This window comes from Dendrobates tinctorius, unplaced genomic scaffold, assembly GCF_039654945.1.
Source record: "Dendrobates tinctorius isolate UK_male_01 unplaced genomic scaffold, ASM3965494v1 ptg000051l, whole genome shotgun sequence".
In the NCBI taxonomy this organism is placed as follows: Eukaryota; Metazoa; Chordata; class Amphibia; order Anura; family Dendrobatidae; genus Dendrobates; species Dendrobates tinctorius.
The window spans coordinates 19,618,392-19,643,296 of NW_027361719.1; the positions used below are offsets into that span (position 1 = coordinate 19,618,392).

At 43.5% G+C, this 24,905-nt stretch overlaps 1 long non-coding RNA gene across 2 annotated transcripts; it reads left to right on the forward strand.

Moving 5' to 3' along the window:
- Nucleotides 1-505: 505 nt before the first annotated feature.
- Nucleotides 506-24,626, forward strand: LOC141091318 (uncharacterized). 2 transcript variants are annotated; one of them, XR_012232488.1, is made up of 4 exons: nt 506-600; nt 19,056-19,144; nt 20,676-20,772; nt 23,921-24,626. It is a non-coding gene; the product is annotated as an uncharacterized lncRNA (long non-coding RNA). The 2 variants fall into 2 exon arrangements; XR_012232487.1 differs by lacking the exon at nt 506-600 and adding an exon at nt 6,634-6,762.
- The last annotated feature ends 279 nt before the right edge of the window (nt 24,627-24,905 follow it).

Sequence of the window (24,905 nt, forward strand, 5' to 3'; positions counted from 1 at the left end):
AACTAGACAAAAAAGCACAAATGGCAATAATGAATCAGACCCTTGTTTTTTCTAAAGAACAGAAAGGGTCAGTAAGATACAACACTCATAATTAGGCATGATTAATGGAGGGCTGCATTTTAATTTATCTCCATTATTTTTCCACTGCTAATTGTCTTTTTTAAATCATTGAATGAAATGGCGCAAGCATATGCCCCGAGAAAACGTAATGTCATTTACTACATCACTCATTCAATCATTTAAAGAAACTCCGCAAAAATAAATAATGGTCGCTAAAAAAAGAAGAGATCAATAGAAACTGGAATACCAGGGGCAATGAGCACTATGATGGAAATGAGAGAAATAATTCAATTACATCCTCTACAGCCTCATTACACAAAATTATGTTAAGAGGTGTAGGAGTGGGCTTTACAGAGAGGAGAGCTGCAGATATATTGTGTACACCCACCCTCAGTTGTCACCCCCTCCTTAAATAGGACTCTGAGCCAAGACGTATGCTGGGACCTTGCACAAGTTTGCAGAACAGGACAGAAAACTTCCTGGGACAGAATGTGGTCCAGATTTTCAGCATTCTCAAAGCAGATGAAGAAGCATCCGGGAGTAAGTCCTGCACTTTTCTTACTTTTCCTGTTACCTTCAAAGCGAATAGTCGGCAGTGTAGAAAGTACCGTTTTCAGAGAAGGTTTTTGGAATATCTGTACATAGTGACAATTCTAAGTACTTCTTAATGATTCACAGTATATTACAGCAAAGGCAGCTGCTGAGTTTTCATCTATTGATATGGGAGATTGAAGCTGACATTGATGATTGAAGAGACATTTCAATAGGTGGCCCACTCTCTCGTTAAACCACCTACGTAATGATACATGCTCTTTACATATCTCAATGTCATTTAGCAGATGCAATGGAGGTGTCACAAAGTAAACCAATTTCACAGGAGATTTTGTTTTATGTAGTAGATGTTAGGCTATGTGCACACGCTGCAGATTCACCTGCTGGTTTTTCCGCGCGGATCCGCAGGTAAAGTGACCTTCGGTTTTCTTGCGGATTAGCCTGCGATTTTGCCCTGCGGTTTCACACCTCTACTATGTTAAAGGTGTGAAACCACTGCGGAATCCGCCCAAACGATTGACATGCTGCGGTTTGTAAACCGCAGCAAAACCGCGCGGAAAAAAACGCAGGTTTGAAATAACATGGTACTGTACCATATCTGCGGAACTGCTGCTTTTCCGCAGGGCCAAAACCGCTGCGGAAACGCAGCAGAATCCGCAACGTGTGCACATAGCCTAAAAACACTACACACAAGTAGAATTGCCAAATGGTCTTCTCCTACATGGATCATGATTCAGCTCAAGGGGTGAACCTCAAATCTCTTGCACCACCAAGATTGATAGGATGAATCATATCAGCAGTGATCATTTTGATGAGACCACTATGGACCAAAAGGTTGAAATGTCTAGTATTGTGATGCTATGAGCCATATCTCTTGAACAAGGGATGCCACATGACTTTTGGTATGACCTAAGGTGTTTACAGAAGGCTGCAATGTACAGATGTAATCCCCATCTTGCTTGTGTTTCCTAATCCTGTGCATACTCTTGTTTCAAGGGTTTAGGTGTTAGGGCTAATGCAACGATCGTGTAACTCGTTTTGACTCATTGAACTCATCTCCATGTTATTCTATGGGGCCGTTCACATGTTCGATTTTTTCCTTGGCCAGAGTCAGACAGAGGAAAAAAAAATTGCAGCATGAGACTCAGATGGCACTCATCCATTCAACTCAATGGGTCAATGGAAAAAGATAGCAGACTGCACTCAGATTCGAGTGTGGTACAATTTTCATGGACTGACATTATAGATTAGGTGGATAAAATGTGTTTTTTCTCCACCTCTGAGAAAATCGGATCACAATCAGAGCAAACTCTGATCAGAGTATAATTAGCATAATTGGACCTATTTTCTCGGATGTCGAGACAGCGGTTGTCTGCACCGGCCCATAATGAATGCAAATTAACATGTAATAATCTGAAGTGCAGTCTGCCAATCAGAAACAAACTACAGTATATATTCACCCACTTAAACCATATATCTATATTAGAGAATGACACAAATAACGCTTCTCTTGTGTGCTGTGCTGCTGCCATAATTCGATTCCTCTACAAACAAGACAATCCAGTAAAATTACCTGCAGATTTAATATGTAATGATTCCTACTCATGCAGTTCTAATACATACTGTAATTTTTTTTAAATTGCTTTAAGTCAGATCTTCAAAAGGGGTATTCTTATCTGAAATATTGAAGATTTGTCCACATCTCTCTCTGAGACACCAATTATTCAGGAGAACGGGCATCCAAAAGCCATAGGTCAAGTTCACACATTCCGAATTTGGTCAGCATTTTAGTTCAGTATATGTAAGACAAAATCAGTAGTGCAAGCTGTCTCTTCAGAGAACTCTAGTGCCACCTATTGGAAGTAGCAATACTAAAAGTCAATATCGACCCTCTAACGAGCTTTGCTACATGACTTAGGGTAAAAGCCAAAATCTTAATTTGCAGACACTGTATTTTTGGGGTACTGCCTCTTGTCAGTGCAAAGTCTAATAATTGGTTTGGCTGTGTAAGAGGCGCCTGACCGTAATCCAAGAGGTAATGTTTCTCCTTGCGGAGAGTGACATGTCAAGCTTGGAGACTTTTTAGCCTGGAAGTGCTTCTCTGGGAAATATGCAAATTGTCTCTTCAGAGAGGAAGAGGACTAGAACTCTAGTTCAGAGGCATATCGGGGGTGCAGCCGGGGCCTTTTCCCCGGGCACAGCCGGCAGGGGGTTGCAGTCGGACCACCTAATGCGGAGGTCCGCAGTGTCTTACCCAGCGGCTGCATTCTGCCTCCCCCCGGACTGGGAGTCATCTGTTCTTTGTGCCGGCTGTCAAACTGACAGCCGACGCAGAGAAGCTGCAGCGTGCTAACTCCCAGTGATCAATTGTACTGGCGTCTGTACAGACACCAGTACAATTGAAGCTCTGACTGCCAGGTCAGAGCGACGCCAGCAACGTGATCAGGTCATGTGATCACACTGCTGACATCACTCCCCGGCGCTCAGAGCGAACGCTGGTGGTAAGTATGCTCTACTCTGGAGCTGAAGAACCATCAAAGATGGGAGATGGGGGGATCTGGAGTGGGGATGGGGATTAATGTGTGGGGGTATTTGGGGTGGGGATGGGGGTTAATATGTGGGGGGATTTGGAGTGGGGATGGGGGTTAATATGTGGGGGGATTTGGAGTGGGGATGGGGGTTAATATGTGGGGGGATTTGGAGTGGGGATTGGGGTTAATGATTGGGGATGGGGGTTAATGTGTGGGGGGATTTGGAGTGGGGATGGAGGTTAATGTGTGGGGGGATGTGGAGTGGGGATGGGGTTAATGTGTGGGGGGACTTGGATTGGGGATGGGGGTTAATGTGTGGGGGGCTTTCAGTGGGGATGGGGGTTAATATGTGGGGGATTTGGAGTGGGGATGGGGGGTACTAAATGTGTGGGGAGATTTGGGAGTAGGGTTATTGAGTGGGGATGGGGGGTCATTTAATGTGTGTGAGGGATTCGGAGTGGGGATGGGGGGATTTAATGTGTGTGGGGAGATTTGAGGACACAAAATGAAGAGTATGTATGTATGTGGGCATGTATGAGGAAACAGTATGGGGATGGGTGCAGACACAGTATGGTGAATGGGGATGGGTGCAGACAGTAAGGGGTGTGAACGGGTAAATGTATGTGGACACAGTATGAGTAACGATGGGAAAAATGTATGTGGACACAGTGTGGGGAGTGAGGGTGATGGGATGTGTGCAGACACAGTATGGGGAGTCGGGGGTATGTGTGAGTAGACAGTATAGAGAGTGAGGGGGTAAATATATGAGGAGACAGTATGGTGAACAGGTGGGATGTTAAAGGAGACAGTATGAGGAGTGAGGGGAATAGTGTGAGGCGACAGTATATCACAGATATTTTTATTCAGGAGCATTATAATGATACTTCTATCTTTAAGGGCATTGTGTGGAGAAGATGGAAGTCTGCAGAGACGGCTGTGGATGAGAAAACTCATCATGGGGTCTGGAGAAGAAGAAAAGGAGAACGACTCCAGAGACGACGTCATCTATAAGTTACCTGGATGTAAATATTATTTGTGATACTGACTAGTTCTTATGTTTTTATTCATGTTAGGAACATTAAAGGGGTTGTCCAGGTCTGTGTTGAGTCTGCAGGCATTCTATGTGACTGCAGACTTCTGAATTCTCACAGTGCTCACTGAACGCTGTCAGGATTCTCTCATGCCGGTAATTTACATACATGCGGTCACATGCTGACTAGACATGTGTGGCCTCACTCAATGAAAATGAACAGAGCGAGGCCGGGCACGTCTAGTCGGAATGTGGCCAGAAGTATACAAATCTCATACTTGTGCTGACATGACTGTACATCGGCAAGGGAGAATCCTAAAAGTGTGCAGTGCATTAGTTGTGAGAATTCAGAAGCTCCAATGTCAGGATTCAGCTCTGCAGGTTCCAGTAGTCATCACATGGACACATCACTCATATGCGATTTTCTTAGTTATGGTCCTGTGACAACGAGCTTCTCTTCCTGCCTCTTTCAGTTTTTTACTGAACATTGAGAGCAATAGGGAGAGCAGCTCGTGGGTACATGACTAAGTTTGCGAACCCAATTTTTGCATCAGGTGGCAGAAAGCCTAGATACACCTCCGCTCTAGTTCCACCTATTGAAAGTAGCAATCCTAAAAAGTCAATATCAACCCTCTAACGTAATTTGTCACATGACTTGGGATAAAAGCCAAAACCAAAATCTCAATTTGCAGACACTGTGTTTCAGGGTACTGCCCCTCATCAGTGCAAAGTGTGAGATCTGGTTTGGCTGGGTGAGAGAAAATCAGGAGTGGAACAATCGGAGGAAAAGTATAATAGAAAAAAATCACCACATCTATATTTATCACTCACTCCTGGTTTTGGATAAAAAATACTGAAGTAAAAAACTCACCAAATGCTGAATGTGTGCAGGTGGCCTTAGACTGAATGAAGAGGTGGCTATACATGTACATAGCTCCCTCCATTCAAGTCTATAGGGGATAGGGAGATACCTGTAGATATGTCATACATTCATTCAGCATACATGTAATAGAGCACATAACTGTGTTAAGTTCTTTTTCAACATCTATTAAAATTTTAGGTGAAAAACATGTTTTACTCCATTTCACCTTAACATATTTCAGTGATATACAAAAAAATAGTAATTTTAGTAGAATTTTTCCAAAGTTCAGTACAAAGACTGATTGTTCCAGTCTAAAAATAGTGTATAATGGGATAGCAAATGACCAATATAATGACTATATAAAGGAATAATTAAAAACCATCTTTCATTTACATCCCATGGTGTAGTATATTGCTGGTTTTCATCATTATTGTGTATGTGTATATCTTCCTTATAGATGAAAGCGAGCCTTTGTATGCGCTCTCATGTGCTTGGGATTGCGTATGTTTAACACTACAGGGTGAAAGGTCCATAATTTGGATGATATCCAGAAGAAAAGTACGCTTCCCAGGACCCCTTTTCCCCCTGGATACATCCCTGAGTAGTCTGACTAATCTCTTCAAGAGCTTTGACTGAACAACTACCTCTTGTATCTTGTAATTGTCTCGGTGTGAGGATCTTAGTAGCATAATTCATCAATTCTCATCCAGGGAGGTATTACACCATAACTGAAGTGCTGCAAAAAGGGGATCCTATGATCTCAGTTCTCCAGCGCTATATAACAGTGTTCATTATGCTGAGTCTGCAGCTTGGCACAATGATTGCTACTTGAAGTAATTAGATACTATCTATACGTGGCCATAATTTACGCATTTATCTTATTTATATAGTGCCACATATTCTGCATCACATTACAGACATCATCGTCACTATCCCCATCGGGGCACACAATCTAAATTCCCTATCAGTATGTCTTTAGATTGTGGGAGGAAACCGGAGAGCCCTGAAGAAACCCACACAAACATGGGGAGAACATACAAAGTACTTGCATATAGCATATTGTCCTTGGTGGGATTTGACCTCAGAACCCCAGTGCTGCAAAGCAACAGTGCTAACCACTGATCCACCATGAGATGCACGCAGTGATGACAAGAAACAGGGATAGTAAACTTAGTGCTGTCACAGCTAATACCTGAGAGCGAACCCTAGTGATATCTTGAAGGCCGTGAACTGTGTCAGGGCCTTTCTGGTGCAGCTTGAGTATTGAATAAGTTTTCAGTGACCTACCCCTTTTATCCTTTCTACTCTTTTAAAATTTCCCAAAACTGGAACAACGAAACAGATCACTCGCTATGCATTTTCAACATATTTACCATACAGCTTTTGACCATAAGACAATTGTGTGCACAAAAAATAAGTCTTCACCAAAAACACCGACCAGTCTACTTGTTCTAAATCGTTTACCGCCCTCCACATTTTTATTATTTCCACAGTTTGTATGTGAGAGCTATTCTGTGTGCAATTGGTCCTCTCTAAATGAGGCAATCAGCAGCAGTACATAGCCTGGCAGGAGACTCCAGCTTAGTTAAGGTCAAGTGCTTGTGTATAGTATCCGATTGAGGGCAAAGCTTTCTTTCCCCTGGGACAAACACAGGCAAAGTAGACCTGAAGACAGCAACAAAAGTCATTATTCTGAGAAATGGAGAAACAAAACTCTTATTAGTGCGGTAAGGAGGTTGGGGTTTGACCCATCAGGTGCTGGACAGACTGGGGATGCGGCTGTGATGTTGTATTGCTACTAAGATTAGTATACGATTTTTTGTCTTGTTTCATTTTGCAAGCAATTAATCTCAGAAAAGTTTAGAAACAGCTGTTAAAAAATACATCTAGATTTTTGTACAATTGTTTTGTTAAATGATATATAATGTGGTTCACTAACTTAGTAGGAAGGAGAATGCTTTTGAACTAGATTTCTTATAGTATTTTTTATTTAAATAAATTATTCATCTTTTAAATACAGAATTAGTAGAAATGAAAACTGGTTTTGCTCACTCTTTTCAATTTATGACAAATCCTTAAGCCCCCGTGGGTCACCCTCCCAGGGCTGTGGGGTACTCGGTACCAGGCCGGTCCTTCAGAGGGGAATGTCACAGCAGCGGTGACCCGGTCCGTGGCCCTGGGCGCCCATGTAAAGGGGCTGAGTGGTTGAATAAATTTTATGAATGATTCATGACGCCACCTGTGGTGTTCGCAAGGGAGATGTTAAGCCGACACTGCACGCAGATCCTCTGGGACAGATGGTGTTGTGCAGCTGTGATGTTGTAGCCCTCCACAGGCAGGGCTGTAGTCCCAGGGCAGTGTAGAAAGGTATTGGGGACGAGGGTGCAGTGTATGGCACAAGGATGTAGCAGTGCCAGAGAGGTTGTAGGAAGAAGGCAAGGACACAACAGGGTGCAGTTTCTTTACCTTTACTTAGCAAACACAGTCCAGGGTCCTGGTTACAGATGGCACAGGAGCAGGCTAGCCTGAAAGCAACTCAGGGATCTATCAGATGGGTTGTGTAGTCTCCTTCCTAGCGCTGGCTTGAGGTACATGCAGTACAGTGTTACACTGAAGTTCCTCCTTCTTATCTTCTCTTAGAACTACCTCATATGGCAGACAGCTGTAGCCCTCTATCTCTCTTGGCTCACCAGTCGCTGTTGTGCCTCCGAGTCTTAGGTGGGAATAGAGCATTTACAGCTTCCTACTCCTCTGGTTTCTGTTGCAGGACCTTCAGTATCCATACAACCGTGGAGACCAAGCTCCAGATCATGCGCTATCTCTAGGAGGGATCTCTATCCTCAGCTCAACCTCCAGCTTCTCTCCACACGTCTACACACGTTGCCATCCTCACACTAACTATTTCCCCTCCTGGCCCTCAGAGCGCGCTCCTCCTCCAATCCTGGTTCAGAGCTCCCTCTGCTGGCCCGGAGTGGGAATGTGTTGCGTGTAAATGATTAACTGTTAGAGAGACCCTTCATTGCTTCCAAGTCTGGCATCACCCTCCCTGGAGGAAGGCAATGCCACTGTGGTGGCCATACCCCTGGGGGCACCACACCCGTCTCACATAGCGAGATCGTTAGCGAGATCGCTACATGTGGCATGCAGCGGCGACCGGCCCCCCTGCTAGATATCGCTGATAGTGCTCGAATGTCCTGGGCCTTTTTTTCATCATCGGCATCCCGCAGGCCAGCGTACATCGCTGTGTTTGACCAGACGAGCGACCTTGTTGGCGACGCAGAACTCAGGGACGCAGGTTGGAATCATTCAGAAAAACTGCTGTGTGACAAGGTCACAACGACCGCCGAGGATCGCTGGATGGTTGCTGCATCACTGAAGAGATCTGCCTGTCTGGCAACTTACTAGCGACCATGTAGCGATGCACCAGCGATCCCTACCAGGTCGTATCGTTGTCGGGATCACTGATGCGTCGCTAAGTGAAATGGGACCCTTAGTAATTTAGAACAAACAGGGTGAGAGTTCCCTAAACGAGTCCTTCAATACCTTATTCTAAAGAGTTGTAAGCATATACAATTAATTAACGGTTAAACAAATGCATAATCAGACCGTTTGTCTTGGATGGTGAGAAAACGATCATCTGCCCTGAGGATGGTTTTACATACAATTTGAAAAATGGGAGGTCAGATTTTTTATGCAGTTTTTGGAGCCAAAACCAGAAATAGAATTAGATGGAATGGGAAATATGAATAAGTCTAGAAAAATAAGTCCATCTTACCCCATTGTTGGATTTTAAGAATCCTCAATGTGGTAGAGAAATGTTTTGAATAAAATAATTTCAAAATTTTATTGCAGCATCATTAGAATCATTCCGAGTACAATTCCATTCAAGCAAAAGAATTATAGTAATACCCTACATGTTTCAGATATGCTACTGTCCTTAAAGATGCTGTTCATTACTTAGACAGCTTTTTCTCATACCCCTTGCTAGGCCCAAATAAAATAAAAAAGCTTTTACTCACCTCCCGTGCTGGCGCGTTTTCACAGTGTAAGCAGTGGCTCTCCCTGGGGCTCTCATGTGGTGTTGTGAAACGTGACGCAAGATAAGGAAGTCCAAGATCAGCTGTAGCCCAAACTTCCTCTTCATGTTTGATTTATCTAAAGGCGGAGACATTGACGGTAGTGCTGATTGGGTGCTGGCGTCGTGTGTCACAACACTGCACAAGAGGAGAAAACAAGTGCCAACACCGCGGGAGCGGCACCAGCACGGGAGGTAAGTGTAGGCTTTATTATTTTATGGGGGCCAAACATTTTGATCAAAAAAAGGTTGTCCTAATAGTGGATAACACCTTTAATCAGTCTATGCGTCAATGGAATTGTACCTGGAACTATTTTAATGATACCAAAATAAAATTGGGGAATTATTTTAAATGGTTGGCATTTCTCTATTTCCTAAGCATAAATAAATAATATGTCTCCTTGCGTAATTGGCATTTGGCTCAAAAAATATCTAAAAAACCCCACAATCCTAAAGGGTACGTGCAGACTACCCAGACATCATAGCATTTTGACTATAGAGGGAAAATGTTGTTTAAACTGAGGTCCATTAGAAATGTTTTCACGTAAGGTAGTGTTTGGCTTTATTAACACATTAAGCAGACATGCAACATGTATGACCTCTTCGTTCTGTCCATTTGAAATATAGACCCATTCAATTGGACGGATGAGTTCATTCCTCAAATCGGAACAAGGTAACATGTTTCTGCAAGGGAAAATAAAAACCCGGACCCAGAAGCATCAAAACTGATATTTTGCATGCGAGTCTTGATGAACCATGTGTTGGAGGAATATGTATCAAACTCATCCATAGGCGTGGACTCCTTAATAAATTTGGTGCATTTTTCAGCAGTTGTATGCACCACAAGAAAAGGACCACAATATATTTTGGTATAATTTCCACAGTTTTTTGCATAAATTGTTATTCATTTTTCAGCTGTGTTTGGCCACACCCCCTCCCACTTTTTAAAATGTTGGCAGAGATGGCTCATGAATGGTGAAAAAACACCAAAAGTCACTTGGTATAAACTGCTTGATGATTTGGGTCCGTAGACTATAATTTGCACATGTATGGCAAAAACAAAAGTGTGAATTAGGCCTAAAGCAAAAACATGACTGCCGATAGACTTTATTCATAGTTATATAGAAACATCATTAACACTTGTGTATTTTGGTCAGTATTTTGGATCAGTACTTCTAGGTCAAAACCAAGGATAGGACCAACAGAAAAAATATTATCACCTCTTTTGTGTTTATATACCATTTCTTCTGTGTCTATAAGTTCAAGCAGAGGTTTTAAAGAGAACCTATCTTATGATTCATGCTGCCCGAAGCACATTGGCGCCCTCATAAGCAGGAGTGGGTGAAAAATCCAGAAGTGGTGACATGTTTCTATTATACTTTTCCTCTGATTGCTCAGATTTTGGCTTACTAATACTGAGGTAAAACACTGACCAAATAATGATAGTGTGACTGTAGTCTTAAGTGAAGATGGGCACAAGTTTGTGAACTGAGCTTCTATTTGACTTTTTGATATAATTAACACTTTTCTTGGAGTGATCTTTTAAGTAAACCGCACTGTTTAGGTTTTACGCTTACAGGAATATCATTTTTTTCAACTCGACAGTGTCAATGCCTCTATGTAGCCACTGGCTGCTCCAAATAGCTTCATGACATTATCAATATAAAACCTACACACCAGAATTTTGCTTAGGGCTAACAATCACCATTGTGACTGATAAGTGTAAAAAGAAAAATGAAAAATAAAGTTCCCGATGACAAATAAAGGAAAAAATTGTTTTCAAGGTATCTATCTGTTACTGTTAGTCCAGCAAGTGAATGTAAAACGTACAGTCAAAGCAAAACCTTGGGCAAAGATCGAAATGCGGCTGATGTCCGAAGTTATAAAGATCTGTTTGACCCCTAAGTTTAATTTACCTGAAGGAGCCATTCTCCAGTTTCTACTGTTCTGTAATAGACCACAACTGAAGACTGTATTGAGCGTGGCAGCGTGGCAACAGGGCAGCGGCAGCGTGGCAACAGGGCAGCGGCAGCGCAACAGTAAAATATACCGGATTTCTCCAGCTGACCACTTCTGTTGGTAACTGGGAGTATTTGCTAATCAGAGTACATTCATACATGGCATTTTTTCAGCTTTTTTTTCCAGCAGCCAAAACCTTCACTCTTTACAGTAAAAATGCTGCCTATAAAATGCTGCATTTTTCAATCAGATTACATGTGATAAGCAAGCAGTAGCACATAACAAAATAGCCTAAACACCACCCCATTCCTGATGCTTGCTCCTACCTGAGACTTGCAGGTGAAAATAAACTTGTGTCTGGCTGGCTGCTTTCCCTTTATTGCTAATGTGAAAGGCTTTGTGAAGGGGAAGATTGCATAGGTTCACCATTTTTAGAAAAGACAGGGAATATTGATTTGTGTCCCTTCCATCCATGGACCACATATCACACACAGTTAATATCTATGCAATAATTGCTGTTATATATCAGGTATTAATTAGATGAGATACAACACTGTAAGGCTGTGTTCACACACAGCAGGTTTTTTTGCGTTTTTCCCGCGGATTTACCAAAAGAATTCGCTCAAAAAACGCTTAAGGCTATGTGCCCACGCTAGCGTTTTTAAACGCTCAGGAAAAGGATCCCCTTCCCAGAAATCGCGCGTCTTTTTCCGCGCGTTTTTTGCGCGATTTTTGACGCGGTTTTGATGCGTTTTTTTGACACGCGATTTTTGGGATCATTGGGGATGGCTAAAAACGCTCAGCAATGCGGAAATTAATGAGCATGCTGCGTTTTTAGCCGCTAAGCGATTCCTGAGCGGTTAAAGACGCATGCATTGGCACAAAAAGCCAAAAACGCATGCTAATTAATTTGATGCATCTTTTAAGCGTTTCTGCAGCGTCTGAGCCGGCTCAAACGCTGCGGAAATGCTTAACAAAACGCATCGTGTGCACACAGCCTTAAAGAAGCTTCCCATTCATTTTAATGCATTTTGCACTTTTTGTGCATACTGATGCATTTTTTTTCGCGAAAAAAACGCTTTGCGGTAAAAAACGCAGCATGCTCATTAATTTCGCGGAAAATTCCGCATTTCTAGCTATTTTCTATGTGTCTGGGGACACGCGGCAAAAATGCGCGGAAAACAAACGTGCGTTTTCTGGGAAGGAGTCCTGTTTTTATGCAGAAATTTTCTGCATATGTGTGCACATAGCCTTAGGCTAAGTGCCCACGTTGCAGAAATACTGCGGAAATGTCTGCAGCATTTCCGCAACTCCCTTCCGTGGGTAAAACACATGCAGAATTCGCATGCATTTTCCCACAAAACACAAGCATTTTTAGCTTGCAGAATGCTTGCGCTTTCCAAGCGATTTGAAGCATCGCTTGGAAAATGGATTGACAGGTTGGTCACACATAGTGCTTGACAAGTGTGACCAACTTTTTACTATTGAGGCTGCCTATGCAGCATCAGTAGTAAAAGATAGGATGTTAAAAATAATAATAAAAAATGTGGCTATTCTCACCTTCTGAGAGCCTCGATCTCCTCAGCGGTACTCCCGGTATGTTCAGTCCCCAGGGATGCTTTGCGCGAAGGACCTTTGTGACGTCATGCTCGTGAGACCGCTACGTCATCTCAGATGATTTGTGCGATACATCACTGGGAACAGAAGATGCAGGCAGCATGGCGGAGAGGCGAGAAGGCTCCGGGGGTCGACCGAAGGTGAGTATATCACTATTTTTTATTTTGATTCTATTTTTAACAGGATTATGGTACCCAGGGCATGGAGGAGAATCTGCTCTCCTCCAGACCCTGGGTACCATCTGCACATGAAGCGCTCACTTTACGCATGGTGGGCATTGCCACATGCGTAAAGTGAGCATTTCAATGCAATCCTATGGCGGCGGAATTGCCACGATTCCGCAGAAATAATAAACATGCTGCAGATTTTACTGCTATGCGATCTCGCAGCGGGAAAATCTGCAGCATGGGCACAGCAGCTGCGGAATCCCATAGCATTGCATGGGAATGCGTTTTTAAGCATTTCCGCGGCGGAAAAGCTTAAGAAAAGCAATGTGGGCACACAGCCTAAAATTTGAAAATTAAACAGAGAAAATGCATATACAACTGTAATATATAGTGACTTGTGAAAGTATTCAACACCCCTCATTGGATTTTTACCTATTTTGTTACATTACAACCTGTGTTTAATTATTTTTGTATTCTGATTTGTGTGTGATGCAGCAGCACTAAATAGTCTAAGTTGGTGAAGTGGAGTAAGAAAAATATAAGCAAAAATTACATTTATGGGATCAAATAACTAAAAATTGGCATGTACATATGTATTCAACATTCTTGCTACAAAGTCATAAAAATTTCTGGTGCAAGCAATCACCTTCACAACGCTAGTTTCACACTAGCGTTAGGAGGCACAGCGCAGGGCCGCCGCTAAGCTGCACCCCCGGCCGTGCCTCCTCCGGTCAGCTCCTCCTATGGGCGCATGACGCTGCATGCGACCAGCGTACCCTATATTTAGCATTGGGTACGCTGGCTGTGCGCTGGTATGGTTTTGCCGGCGCATGCGCCCTTTTTGCGCTGCGCGGAGCACACAAAAATGCAACATGGTGCATTTTGCGCACGTCGGCGCAGCGCAAAAAGGGCACATGCACCGACAGAACCATACCAGCGCATGGCCAGCGTACCCAACGCTAAATATAGGGCACGCTGGTTGTATTCAGCGTCATGCGCCCATAGGAGGAGCTGACCAGAGGAGGCGTGGCTGGGGGTGCAGCTTAGCGGCGGCCCTGCGCTGCGCCTCCTAATGCTAGTGCGAAACTAGCCTTAGTCACATGCTTAGTGAAAGGAAGTCCGTCCACCTATGTGCAATCTAAATGTCTCATGATCTGTCAGTATATAAAAACTATCATCTGGAATAAGTCCACTGTGTTTTATCAAGACCAAAGTCAGTGCAGCCGTCTACCAGGAGATTTTAGAGCACTTCATGCTTCCCTTGACCAACAAGCTTTTTGGAGATGGAAATGTAGTTTTCCAGCAGGACTTGGCACCTGTCCACACTGCCAAATGTACCAATACCTGGTTTAAATACAACAGTATCACTGTGCTTGGATATAGTCAACCACACACTCCACAGATCTTAGTCTGTGGGTTACTGAAATGCCATAGAGTAAGTTTGCATTTGCAGGGCCCTAGTACAGACCCATCTTAGTGTACAGACCCATCTTAGCGTACAGACTTGTAATTTTACTGCAGCAGGGTTAAATTATTATAAAATCCTATAAAGATACATGGGAAGGGTAGATAATGTGGCCACCACGTTGTAAGGGTTCCATGGGTCGAGATGTTGCTCTGCAACCCTAATCACCAGTTAAACCAATCTCTAGGTATGCCTGTGTGTGTTGTCTCTTTTCTTGATTCTACTCTCAGATCACTTATTGCTAGGTGACACAGTAAACCGGGATCCACCAGTAACATCATAAGGGAGGAGTTACTCAGGGGTACAAAAATAAAGGGTTATTTACTGAATGAATAGATAGAGCATATGTATAGTAGCAGGTCACGCAACACAGTTCAATGCGGCAGTCCCAGGACATCTGGGGCTCTGGGCAAAACATTTGGGGCTAGAGCAACGCCCTTGCTTTTAGGGCTTGCTACCTGTGTATCCAGATCTCCTCCTTAGCACACAATACCATATGATAGTCTAGCAATGTCACCATCTTCTTTCGCTAATTACTAACTTCAAAGGGCTAAACTCAGGAAGGAACTGCCCCCTCATTCATTTGAAACTGCTCCCATCATCTGGGTTGGTCAGCGGCTAACCCATTCTTTTCCAGTTGCCTGATCTCCACAGCCCAGAACAGCAAAATAATACTAACTCACATACCTGTATTGCACAAAGAGCACATCAAAAATTACAATTTAAAACTCTTTATGGGGAGTCAGTCAATTTCTCACTCCTTTACAATATAGACACTAAATTATGCCCATGTTAAAACACTGTCAGACCTGACTGTTTTACACCTGCTGTGGAAAGCTAAATAGATAAGATATCCAACCGTAAAAGGGGGGCTACGCATCATATGTACAAAGTACAAGGAACTAAAGCAGAACTGAACAAAAATGGGCTGGTGTACCTGTTGGTATAATTGCAATGTGTAGGTGAACATTCACACTGTGGCCATTAACATACAAAATCTAGTATAAAAACAATGAACAAATACTCTGCAGTAAATAAATAGTTAGTGATAGTACATGTGAATAACACAGGGTACTTAGTTCACACTATTTTGATTAAAAAAAGCGTAAAAGCCATTCCACCACAACAAGGTGTACCCAATCAGGATTGTCCCTAATGTTTAAGTCTCACCAAATCCATGTGCCATCCCTTATGTGTACATCACCTTTCCTATGATCCACATACCATAGAGCCTAATGGTGGGTAATTCCCAAATATTGCTGGTTCTTGTTGTCATGATCTGACAGTTTTAAATTGCACTGGGTGAACTTTTTTTACTTTGGAAAGTTCCAAGGTGTCTTGACTGTCCCCGGTGGTGGTTAGCAGTATTGCACTTTAGGTTTTTGTGCAATTAATTAGGGATCAGGTGTGACACCCTATAAAGGTGTGCTAGGGGGTGCAATCACGGCCTGTGATATTGTGAGAGTGTGTTCACTCTGTTTTTGGAGAGCCTGGAGGAAGGATGGAGCTGGTGAGGAGTCCTGCGCAGCTTAGCCAGGGGGGATGTGTTTCTGCTATGGTGTCTGGACGAAGGGCTGGCATGGCGTGGTGGGGTCGCAGTGATGGTGTCAGCGGGAAGTGTCTGCATGGGCTGGTGGAGTGGCGACTATGGAGAGTGGCACTCACCATGTGGGACTTGGCCGCTGAGCTGGACTCAAGCATGCTCGACTTCGTGGCAGAAGCTGAACACTTCCTTGGGACTCTGGTACTAAGCAGCTGCAACTGGTGGTGGACTCTGCTCCAAGGCTGCACTAAGGTGAAGGATCCTGTTATGGTGATGGATCCAGGTGGAGGAGAAGATGCACTCAGGTGGAGGGCTCTGTTGCTGGGAGCGCACGCAACAGAGCAAAGCTAAGTGGTGTTTCCCCTGTATTGTCTCTTTCCTCGTGTGTTATTAGTGCAGTGGTGGGATTAGTCTCCGCACCGACCATTCCCTAGTGAGGGTTTAGGGTCAGGGTGAGCAAGGGCGTTAAGGTACGCGTGCGGCGACAGGTGCGGAGCTTGTTTAGGGAATGTGAGGAGTGCAGGGACACTTGCTCAGGGGAGTTTAGGAGGTCTCCACGTCCCCCATTCCCTATCGCAGGGCCCACCATTGTTAAAGTTTCCCAGGTTTCCCCTTTATTATTTAAATTCACCGTACTGGAGGCGGGGTTTCCAGATTTTATGTATATAACGTGTAATACCCAAATTCGCCAGGTGGAGGCGGCGTATCCACCTGCACATTTTATTATTTAAATGCGCCCCACTGAAGGCGGTGTATCCAGGGTCACGTGTGTCACATGGGTTCGCCTTGCGGAAACATCTGCGTCCCAGACACACGTGACCATGACATTATCACAGCCCATACAGATTTTTTTTTTTCTCTGGTGAGCTTTGGCCATGTGGAGACTGCTGAGTAATTGCTGCCAGGCCTCACTGAGGTGTGGGGAGCGGCAAGGTGTGTTAGAGCCGCTGCAGCAGCAGTTATCAGGGTCTGGGGCCTCTGCTCAGGTAACCAGAACAAAAAAAAAAATGGCGGCTGTGATCTGGCTAAAGGCCCCTAGAGTCGCTGCTGGGGAGCGGGACTTGCTCATGCACGCGAGCGTACCAAGGCAGGTGGGAGGAATGGTGCCCCACGGAGCTGCTTGGTGTTCCCCGAGGTGAAGGGGTGCGTTCCAGTGATGAGCAGACTGATGTAGAGTCCGCGGGGTTTACGCCAAATCTTCAAATACCACCGTAGAAGCCGCCCCTCCTGGCCTTGTGGAGGCGGCCAGTGAGTGTATATTTCCTCCATATGCGTTCCCTCTCCTCCTGGTGTGAGCAGCAGGTGTGCTGCGGGGGAGTAGGGACAAATCTCAACCCTCACCATTAACCAACCCTGGGAGGTGCAGACCTCATGGTGAAGAGGGTTGGAGGGTGGTGACCCCTTGGTGATTTGCGGGGGTGTGAGTGTGGTGATGCAGGGGGACGCCTCTGCTGTCTAGTTCAGAATGAGTTCACCAATTATGACAAACGAATGTATGCAATAAACGTTCAGGTCCGGACCTGTGTGTGAACGAGCATGTATGTGTGCCACCAAAAAACATCGTGGAAGTGTGTTGTGGAGCCTGATCAGCTCATAACAAACAAACATACACATACATAATTTCGTTCCCCAGGTCGGCGCTCTGGAGATGAGTGGTGCCTCCAAAAGGAACTTTATTGCCAATACCAGCGGTGTGTTTGTCATAGACCTGAGATGTCGGGTAGTGGTGGGGTGAACTCAGGATCTGGGCGTCCCCGCTGTAGGTGTTTCCCTAATGAGGGGTGGTCTTGAGGGTCCAGAGGCCCCTCATTAAGGGGGGGTACTGTCATGATCTGACAGTTTTAAATTGCACTGGGTGAACTTTTTTTACTTTGGAAAGTTCCAAGGTGTCTTGACTGTCCCCGGTGGTGGTTAGCAGTATTGCACTTTAGGTTTTTGTGCACTTAATTAGGGATCAGGTGTGACACCCTATAAAGGTGTGCTAGGGGGTGCAATCACGGCCTGTGATATTGTGAGAGTGTGTTCACTCTGTTTTTGGAGAGCCTGGAGGAAGGATGGAGCTGGTGAGGAGTCCTGCGCAGCTTAGCCAGGGGGGATGTGTTTCTGCTATGGTGTCTGGACGAAGGGCTGGCATGGCGTGGTGGGGTCGCAGTGATGGTGTCAGCGGGAAGTGTCTGCATGGGCTGGTGGAGTGGCGACTATGGAGAGTGGCACTCACCATGTGGGACTTGGCCACTGAGCTGGACTCAAGCATGCTCGACTTTGTGGCAGAAGCTGAACACTTCCTTGGGACTCTGGTACTAAGCAGCTGCAACTGGTGGTGGACTCTGCTCCAAGGCTGCACTAAGGTGAAGGATCCTGTTATGGTGATGGATCCAGGTGGAGGAGAAGATGCACTCAGGTGGAGGGCTCTGTTGCTGGGAGCGCATGCAACAGAGCAAAGCTAAGTGGTGTTTCCCCTGTATTGTCTCTTTCCTCGTGTGTTATTAGTGCAGTGGTGGGATTAGTCTCCGCACCGACCATTCCCTAGTGAGGGTTTAGGGTCAGGGTGAGCAAGGGCGTTAAGGTACGCGTGCGGCGACAGGTGCGGAGCCTGTTTAGGGAATGTGAGGAGTGCAGGGACACTTGCTCAGGGGAGTTTAGGAGGTCTCCACGTCCCCCATTCCCTATCGCAGGGCCCACCATTGTTAAAGTTTCCCAGGTTTCCCCTTTATTATTTAAATTCGCCGTACTGGAGGCGGGGTTTCCAGATTTTATGTATATAACGTGTAATACCCAAATTCGCCAGGTGGAGGCGGCGTATCCACCTGCACATTTTATTATTTAAATGCGCCCCACTGGAGGCGGTGTATCCAGGGTCACGTGTGTCACATGGGTTCGCCTTGCGGAAACATCTGCGTCCCAGACACACGTGACCATGACACTTGTATTATTACTGAATGGTGAATTGCTTCTTTCAAAACTGTTACTGGGGTGTATGTACAAGTATGTGTGTATGTGTGTGTGATATGTGGGAATTTAGATTGTGAATCCCAGCATTGATAACAACCAAAAAAAATAAAAAACGAGACACTCTGACTTTGGAAAAATAATAATGTCTCTTCATATTATATTTTATAATTTATATAACCAAAAATTGTAATTAATACATCATTTGAAACTATAAAATAATTTTACTTTCTTGCACTCTGCAGTTGGTGCCTTTGCTTGGTTTCACAGCTTTGGGTATTACAAATGCATCAATCTACCTGATGAAGACTGCCTTTTTCAACCAAGAAATAAGGTACAATATAGCCCAAAAAAACCCACTAGATATTACTTTGCATTGATTAAGAAAGCTTTGGGAATAGAAATCACTGCATTTTGTAATGTCAAATAAAAGAATTTGGATAGACTGAAATGCCGCGGTCTAGGCAGTTTATCAGACTTCAAATGGGTATCCTGTTAAAATAAAAAAGTATCACCTATCTATATCTCTGGTGATAACGTATTGAGCAGTGGCAATCCAACAGCTTGGCTTTTTTTACCTGGTATCTGACCTGCTGCTCCATTTTGTAGCAGGGATAAAAGTTATCCATTGGGGGATACAAATTTCCTGTTCTGCTAATCAGTACTAGTGCTAGTAGTCGGACACCCACAAATCAGCAAATTATCAACTTTCCTGTTCATTGAAAACCAGGCACTGCTCATCACCTGCCCGCAGCCCAATACAATTCCAACAGTGAAACATGGTGGTGGCAGCAGCATGCTATGGGAGTGTTTTCCAGCTGCAGGGACAGGACGACTGGTTGCAATTGAAGGAAACATGAATGCGGCCAAATACAGGGATATCCTGGATGAAAACCTCTTCCAAAGTGCTCTGGACCTCAGACTTGGCCAAAGGTTCACCTTCCAACAAGACAATGACCCTAAGCACACAGTTAAAATAACAAAGGTGTGGCTTCAGAACAACTCCGTGACTATTCTTGACTGGTCCAGCCAGAGCCCTGACCTAAACCCAATTGAACATCTCTGGAGAGACCTGAAAATGGCTGTCCACCAACGTTCACCATCCAACCTGATGGAACTGGAGAGGATCTGCAAGGAAGAATGGCAGAGGATCCCCAAATCCAGGTGTGAAAAACTTGTTTCATCATTCCCAAGAAGACTCATGACTGTACTAGCTCAAAAGAGTGCTTCTACTCAATACTGAGCAAAGGGTCTGAATACTTATGACCATGTGATATTTCAGTTTTTCTTTTTTAATAAATTTGCAAAAATTTCTACATTTCTGTTTTTTTCAGTTAAGATGGGGTGTAGAGAGAACATTAATGAGAAAAAAATGAACTTTTTTGAATTTACCAAATGACTGCAAAGAAACAAAGAGTGAAAAATTTAAAGGGGTGTGAAACTGTGAATGCTTTCCGTACCCAATGTAAATTGTGAGGGTATCAACTCATTAATTACACGCATGGACTGCTGTCAGATGACAGCTAGGGTTGATTTTCATTCCTAGTCCGGTCCTGAATTGGAAACAGATACTTGTCAATGTGAGCGCTCAGAACTTTCTATGCTTTGATGGGGATTTCTGCTACTTTGTATCGCGGTCACACTGACTCCATCTGCAGCATGAGCTACTGTGTAATACTTATTGGGTTTGATTCTATCAGCTTCAAAAAACCGCCGTGAAAGAAACTTCTCGGGCAATCTTAACCCAATCAGTGTTCCAAATCTCGCAAGATCAGTCCATAAATGTCCTTTATCTGTTCTATTGCTGGGGAGAAAAATAATAATTTCATTTGACTTATATCTTCTGTTCTGGCTGTTTTTTTTAGTTGGGTAAAGAAGGAAGAACCTGAGCCTTGGTATAAATGAGGTCCAGACCTTCGAACGAGAGGTGAAGACCTAAAGATGTTTCTATAATGAAAACAGGTAGAATGGATTGAAATCTAAATGACTGTACTTGTACGAATTGTAGAGGTAGATTACTCAGCAGATCGGATGCATGTGCGGCTGGCACGTCAATGTCCTAAAAGCATGTCATTCTCTCCAGTAATTCCCTTACTTATCCTTCTGAAACCTCCAGCTAAAATAAGGTATTAGACAAGCTGTCATTGCACCTAGTTTTCTCATCTCACCACAAGGTTCAGCAATAATCTACCAGTGGTTTTCATAGGGCTAGTAGTAAGACTTGTATCTTACGATGGGACCAAATTATATTCAGATCACGCTCAAGGGCACAGAAATTTCCTTCCACATATCAAATGATTACAGAGGGGAAGCTCAGCTCACCTTTAGGTGTTGATAACAGTAGTATCTTATATTTTCATTATAATTTTTCTTAATGTTAAACAGTTACTTTAAAAAAATAACTGGTCACTTCAATAATGCTAAAAATAATAATAATAATAATAATAATAATAATAATAATAATGATAATAATTTTGTTCAGCACTGTACCAAAACGTACAGGGTACAATTACTTGAAATTACTGTGAGATACAATCTTACAATAAAATATAGAGAGAGAGGGTCCGGTTGGCAAACTTATGCTTGTTCCTAGTGTATCATTGTCTTTACGTGTAGACTGTATCTATTGCACTACTCAACCAGTAATTATCAGCAAACAAGCTTAAATTATGATGTGATCAATAGACTAACAAACTTATTCAGTAGAATTGAATCTCCTCGATTATTACAAAAATTCAGAATACTGATCTTTTGAAATTTGCTCCATGTGAATTCAACAAAACAGAGAGCAGTTGGCTGCCATTTTGATGAGTCATATAGGGCCAGCAAAAGGTGAAAAAAATTAGTACTCATTTCACGGTTTAGGCTATGCGCACACATAGCGGAACTCTCACGGAAATTACCGCGAGAATTCCGGATTCCATTCCGCGGAAAAATCGCATTTAAATTCACGCGATTTTCCCGCTTAATTAGCTTGCAGAATGCTAGCGTTTTCCAAGCGATCTGTAGCACCGCTTGGAGAACTGATTGACAGGTTGGTCACACTCGTCAAACATAGTGTTTGACGAGTGTGACCAACTTTTTACTACTGATGTTGCCTATGCAGCATCAGTAGTAAAAGATAGGATGTAAAAAATAATAAAAAAAAATAAAAATATTGTTATTCTTACCTTCCGGCGTCCCGCGCAGCCTTCCCGCCTCTCTCCACGCTCCCGGTCCCAGTAATCCTTTGTGCGAAAGACCGCGAGACTTCGCGCTCCCGCAACGTCATCGCGAATGACCGCGAGATGTCGTGCTCCCGCGAGATCACAACGTCATCGCCGTCATTCTCCCAAAGGAATACTAGGACCGGGAGCGTGGAGAGTGGCGGGAAGGCTGCGCGGGACGCCGGAAGGTAAGAATAACAATATTTTTTATTTTAATTCTATCTTTTACAGGGATATGGTACCCACAGCCCCGAGGAGAGTCTCTCCTCCTCCGGATCGTGGGTACCATCCGCAAATGTTCTGCTTACTTTTCGCATGGTGTGCACAGCCACATGCTTAAAGTAAGCAGAAGAATGCATTCCTATGGGTGTGGGATCGCCGCAATTCCTCTAAATTAATGAGCATTTTGCGTTTTTTACCACGAAGCAATTTCGCCGCGGAAAAAAACGCAGCATTAGTTGCAGAATCCCTTAGGAATGCATGGGATGCTTATTTTTCGCGTTTTCGTGGCAAAATCGCGTGTTTAAAACCACCATGAAAACACGAAAAAAATGCGGCGTGTGAATGTAGCCTTACTGTGCAGCCGCACCACAACCTAGCATCTGGTCTTCCTCACCTTTGCTTTTTTCCGAACCCTGTCTCACCACATCCTCTTCAGCCTCCTTCACTAGGGCTTCTAGTGCCAAATGGGCCTCTGATGCACAGCACTGGTCACAACATCAAACTTGCACTCTGGGTGACATTATGACCTTTGGTGACATCATGATCATGTGACCAGTGACTGGTCATATGTCTGTGATGTCACCGTAGGTCCTGTAATATGTGTGGGTTTAGAAGAACTGAAGAAGAGGGGACTGGTAAGTATTCCATTGTGTGTATAATATATATCTGCAAGTCTCTGTATGTATGTGCCTGTGCATGAATGTCTCTGTATGTATGTGCAAGCATGTGTCTGTATGTATGTGCCTGTGCATGCATGTCTCTCTGTATGTATGTGCTCTGTGCATACATGCCCCTGTATGTATGTGCCCATGCATGCATGCATCTGTATGTATGTGCATGCATGTCTCAGTATGTGCATACACAAATCTGTATGTGCCTTTGCATGCATGCTTCTGTATGCATATGTAAACATGCATCTATATGTATGTGCCTGTGCATTCATATCTCTGTATGTGCATGCATCTGTATATATGTCTCTGTATGTTTGTGCATGCATAAATCTGTATGTAAGTGCCTGTGTATGCATGCCTCTGTATGTGCATGCATGCCTCTGTATGTATGTGCTTTGTGTATTCATGAATCTGCTCCTTGTATAGGTATGTGTGTACTGTATGTGCTCGGTGTATACACGTGTGTGTGTGTGCTGCATGTATAAACATATATGTGTGTCACATACTGTGTGCTTAGCATCCGCATTTATGAATCTATGAGTCCATAAGTGAAAACGTTGCCCAACGACCTAACAAACTGCTGCTTGTTCATAGGGTGATTGGAATGTTTATACCAGAACAGAAATCATTGTTCCCAGCAGCACATGCCCAGTGTAACCTGCAGATATGCTGCTGATAACATGATACTGTGTGGGGACAGACTGATCTACTAGCAACGTTCTGTGCCCATCGTTCTTCCTCAGCCAGGGTGAAGAGTCCGGTTGCGATCTTGTTGATCCCGCTCATTTAATGTCCTGCACTCAGCGCATATGAATGCAACCAAAATATTTCTGTGTGATGGTGCAATATGTTTAGCATTTGTTGCCCCACTTTTGTGCAAGGCCCCACTTTGTCTAAAACCGGCCCTGTGAGTAGCATAAGTGTATAGTGTGTATAGTCAGATTGTAGGTTGTACATTGCATTTATACATCTGATTAATATTTACTGTATTATTTTGTTTCTGTTTTTTAGGATGAGAATTCCTCATTAAAGAAAATGATGGGTCCCTGATAAACAACTACACTGAATCATAATGCACTTGTTTCTACAAGAATTCACTGTATTCTCTTACTCCTGGGGTCGTAATATTATTTGGCCATTCCAGAAATAACAACTTCAGTTTATTCACGCGCTATATATATGTGTGTAGAGCATTGTTCTCACTGAAGAGTCACACAGCCTGAAAAGGTGCAAAGGCATTCAATTAGCTTAATTTTTAGGATTGTATATGTTTTTCAAAATAGGTTTTTGCGTTAGACCCTGTATAACTATAGTTCTATTTCAGTAAATAGCTTTATTTTGGATTATTCCTTGTTAAAATATGCAGAGCCATTTGGGCACATACGGAATGCCATAACATGGCACAATTGTACACAATGGCGCTGCTGCCTTGTAACAGCCTACAACTATATCGGCTTCCATGCAATTTAATACTATACCTACAATTACTGGAAATAATGTCACTCTCTATCCTTTCTTATATCTTTCTTTATATTTGTGTTGAATTCACGTGATTTCTGCTCTTGATTGTATATAAAAAAAACAGTAAGCCTAGCTAGAGCAGTCTATGTAAATGTCTATGGATACGGGTATTTATGTTATGTGATCATTTGTGAAGTCTACATCTCTTTTAGGAGCATTAAAGGGGCAGAATGCAGCCTTTCTGCACTAATTTTCACCCTAATTCAATTTTATTAGAGCAATGGTAATCTGTTGGCATCTGATTTTTTCACTCATTATCATGACATATGTCTAAAACTTAGCTATAGACAATGCAAAGAAGTTGCACCTAGAATCTAGTCCCAAAGAACACGCCTTTTCCTTAGAGGACACATCGTAGTAATCTGGATTTGTGCATGGGTGGAGGGCTCATAAATGCTAGAGAAAAAGGGAAGAAGATTCCAGCTCCGAAAAATTCCAAAATTTATTTCTAAAATGTAAAACATGAATCCACACA